Source organism: Sinocyclocheilus anshuiensis, unplaced genomic scaffold (assembly GCF_001515605.1).
Source record: "Sinocyclocheilus anshuiensis isolate Anshui unplaced genomic scaffold, SAMN03320099.WGS_v1.1 scaffold1318, whole genome shotgun sequence".
In the NCBI taxonomy this organism is placed as follows: domain Eukaryota; kingdom Metazoa; phylum Chordata; class Actinopteri; order Cypriniformes; family Cyprinidae; genus Sinocyclocheilus; species Sinocyclocheilus anshuiensis.
In genome coordinates, this window is record NW_015557160.1 from 320,866 (window position 1) to 325,513 (window position 4,648).

At 37.3% G+C, this 4,648-nt stretch overlaps 1 pseudogene; it reads right to left on the reverse strand.

Moving 5' to 3' along the window:
* LOC107678291 (transcription initiation factor TFIID subunit 4-like) overlaps positions 1–4,648 on the reverse strand; it is a 46,852-nt pseudogene that overhangs the window by 19,396 nt on the left and 22,808 nt on the right.

Below are 4,648 nucleotides of genomic sequence, written 5' to 3' on the forward strand. Positions count from 1 at the left end.
GGCTGCAATATAACAAAGAGTGAAAAATTGAAGGGGGTCTGAATACTTTCCGTACCCACTGTATATACACACACACGCACACATATAATATTTCTAATATATTATTATAATATACTACTTTATATTATCTACACAAAAGTATGTTTAAAAATATAAACATATATAATAGCATTATTTATATATTTTTATATCAATTTATTTGAATAAAATTATATGTACATCTGTGTGTATAGTATATATTAAAATAATATTAAATTATGATAAAACAGACTACAAAATTTTGTTGTTTTACTTTGATTACATTATTAATAATGCTCAATGATATCTCTATACTGTGATTTATTAGGGGAAAAAATCTGTTGATTGATAAAGGGGTATTTGAGCCTTACAGATGGATCTGTGGGGGTACAAAAGATAAAAACAATAGTAACACCATTTTCCTTTTGTGGGAATGACTTAAAGCAGTCACAGAGTAAAACATTTTCATCGTGTATGTAGATTACTTTTAATTGATTGAATTTATCCCTTGTGCTGCTAGAAACAATTTGTCCAAATAATTGCGCCGCCCACCCCTCCTTTCACAAATACAAACTAAATAACATAATGAAGAGGGGGAAATTGACAAACCGCTAATTCAAGGCAACGTTTACATGCTAATTAAGTTAGGGTTATGCTAATCGGAAGGGAAGTCGTGCACATTGCATGCACACGCATGGATGCTCCGGAGAGAGCGAGCTGACACGCAAACACGCCCAGCGCCACTGCTGCATGTCAGTGATCTGGTGCACTGAACTTTCACCTGGCCCTGACAGCTACAGTGAATGCGCCCGCGGGCACATAAAAGAGATGGACGGTGGGGTGTGTGTGAATCTATTTGAAGCAATGTGAGGTACGGAGGCCCTGTATGGACACAATGCAGCGACTCGCAGTGTTTAACGGAAGGTTCTAGAAGGACAGGGGCTGTTTGGTGTCGCCGCTGATCTTCTCTCACCGCCTGCAGCTAGAGCGCTGACTTGCGTTCATATTCGATTATTTGATGAGTGAAAGGGGAACCTAGTTACACCATCTGTAATCCAGAGCTCTGTAGCTCCACATAATCACTGTTTAATAACTGACCTCAATCACAAAACCTGCTGCTCAATTTTAACACGGTTGTTCACCACTGTGAATAACGATTGGAGAACCTCCACTCGCTTCCTTAAAACTGCAAAAGTGTGCACCACTACGGCTGTGTTCAGAATGGAATAGTAGCATACTGCTTACTGCCCAGTATATATTGTAAACCGCCTGTTTCTTAAAGTATGTAATAACAATGATAGCTTTACATTGCTGTTACACAACCTTACAAATTTGCATGTTAGATTCAAAGAGTCCAGTTATAACCTCTGAAATGAAAGCAGAAGGTTTTTTTATATATAAATATGCTATAAAAATACTATAATATAAACAATTATGTTTTCTAAACCAGCTGTGCAAGTTTGGGGCTGGACTATTTGTTTAGATGACCAATGGCAGACGGAGTGTGTTTCAGAGCTGAAATATTTCAGTCATAACAAATTACACACCTGACCTTTAAAATGCATTATAATTTTTTTTAAATCCAATTTCACTAATATAAAGTCTTGAATCCTCCTTGCATCAAGTATATAATCAAACAATAAATAGGCTCATTTTACTTCTGGTATATTCATGATGCTGGAAGTTTAAGATAAATTCATCTTGGTAGTGTAAAAAATATTAGTATTAAATAATAACAATAATAATAAATAAATAAAATATTTTATTAGATTATGTACATTCTGTTTATACAGTTTTAGAATAAAATATATACATACACTACCATTTAAAAGTTTGGGGTCAGCAATTTTTTAAGTCTTTAGGCAGCTTTTAGTAAAAACAATATTAATTTTGCGAAACATCTATAGAGAGAGTGAGAGAGTAATATTGCGAAATATTATAATTTAAAAGAACTGTTGTGTATTGTAATGTTTTATTATTTATTCCTGTGATGCAAAGCTGAATTTCAGCATCAATACTTGAGTTTTCAGTGTCACATGATCCTACAGAAATCCTTCTAAAGTAATGATTTGCTGCTCAATTCGGCAGCAACACATCCAGCACCATCACACTGAACACTGGGGCCCCTTGACTTGACTTGACTTGAAGAAACATTATTAACAATGTTGAAAATATTGTGCTGCTTAATATTATTAATTTTTGTAAGTCTTTAAGTCTTTGCACTGACCCGAAACGTTTGAACAGAAATGTAATTATATATAAAAATATTTTTAAAAAATGTCTAAATTTTTTTATTACTTTCATATGATGTTTATGTGGACTTGCCCAAACGGCGGAGTTCAAAAATGACTAGTTTTGTCGAAATGTCATTTTCTCTCAATTGCCTGCCTGTCTATTTGCGAGACAGAGAGACAGGAGGTGGCGAAGAAAGAAATGCTTGTAGTCTATAATCATTTACAAAGGTCATGCGCGAGTGAGAAAGGCAGAGACAGTGAGCCTGCCAGCGCTGCTCTCCATCTCTATTGATCCTTATCTGCAGTTCGGCCCACCCGAATGACTCGCCTGAGAGAAACACCTTAATAACCGCACAGGTTGATGTCAAGTTTAGCGGTTCAATTAGGGGTGCTGGATGAAGTCAAGGACGTGAGAAAACAAGAACACGATTCCTGATCCTAATTCTAGAGCAATTCTGGGAGTCTTTGATATGCTGAATATCAGCTGCAGAGTTTTTTCTGTGAGTGACTGGCAGTTTTGAGCTCTGGGGGGTTTGGAGGATCTATCACCTTCCAGAACTCCTTATTAACAAGGTGAAGCACGAGGCGCAAACCCTTGATAATGAGCCAACGTAACAATCCAAGAAAACGAGACAGCAGAGCAAGCTCCAAAAAACTGTTTTCACATCCCACTAGCATCAAATCATGTATACAACATGTGCAGTTATGAAAATCTTGAAATCTTGTGCTAAATGAAGTAGGGTTGTGATGGTGAGGAAATTTTCCCACCGGTTAATCAATGTGTGACAACACCGGTAATACCGGTATCACCGCGGGGGCGGGGCGTTCCCTCATTTCCTCGCTTTCCTTCGCTTTTAATCACTCTCCTCACTGGATAAATGAAATCTGATCTGTTATGCGACTCGTTTGGCACGCTGCATTGAGCAGCCGCGTTCAGTTTTTAATTGTAGTGTCTGTTCTTTTACTGAACTAAATGATTTTTATTTCTATAAAAAATCAAAACGACGGTGGGGGTCGGTGACGCGGTGGGCAAGTGACGTAACCGGTGTTGCGGCTTAACACCGGTATCACCGTCAACACCGTCTATCGCGGCAAGCCTAAAATGAAGATGCTCATTGGTTTGTTTTGTTGACTGAATCAACAAACAATCTGTACGGTTAAAAATATGATGTAAAATCATAGCTGACAAAAAGTGTTTAACACTTTACAATCCTAAAATACATTATAGCTTATAAATATTAACATGCCTGGGTAAAATAAGAATCTGTACTGCTAGTCCGACTTAACTGGAAGAAAAAACATCCCAAAAAAAAAGAAAAAAAAAAAAAGAGCATGACCCTTCTGACATGTTCCACTCCAACTTCTTGTTTCAGTAAGAGTCAGGTAAAAAAACAGAGGAGGCAGCTGTCTAGGCTTTAAAACGGGCCTTCAACAAAGAAGAGGAGCTGCCATTTTGCTTTGAGGTGAACCATGTAAATAAATATATAGAACTGTACTGTTCAGCGTTTCTTTCTAGTCTAGTTAGCTATACTGTGATCTGAAAAAAGGAGATGCAGCAAGACCAAAGAAGCTTTAAGAAGTGCTTCTCTCTTTCTCCATAACGATATGCCCTCAGGTAAGAAAAACAACAGAGTGCTGAAACAAACAATACATCCACAGCAAAAGAGAGACAATGGGCTCTGCGGCTCTAGATTTGAATAAAACATGCTTTGAATAATCGCTGGGGTTCAGAAAAGATCCTCTTTGACGGATGAGATCCAACAGTGGTTGTCAATACAAACAGAGACATATGGTGACATTGCGACATATGGTGTGTAAACTGCTTATTTACAGAAAGGAGGGGAAATGACAACAGAGGCATGTGTTGTTGTTGTTTTTCTAAAAATGGGCCAATTTCTGTATCCAAAGTTCCTGTTTGGCATTCAATAGAAATTACAGCCTGAAAGCTGTTCACTGTACTAATGAGGACTCTTTTTTGCCTAACTAATCCAAATCGAATTGATTTTTTTCTACAGTAGTCACACTTTTGCCATGCAGTAACAATGATTGTGGACTGGAGCTTTTAGGCTTCAAAAACACAAAGGTATTGTTTGAATTCTTAAAACTTGGAATATAGCACCCATTTGAATAATTTTTTGATAGTGCTTTGGTATCTGTTTGAAGATTGACAGCACCAGTCCCCATTCATTCTTCCTGAATAGAAAACAGCAACCATTCTTCAAAATACCTGCTTTTTCTTCCATGAAATGAAGTAATTTTGCTTTCATTGGCATTAAACCTGATGAAAAATCCATAGTGCTTAGACATATCATGCTCCCACAAGCCAAAGAATAGCCTATATTAAAGTCATGGCAGCAGGGCGATGTGACATCTGAGCAAAATGAACTGAAGGCCAT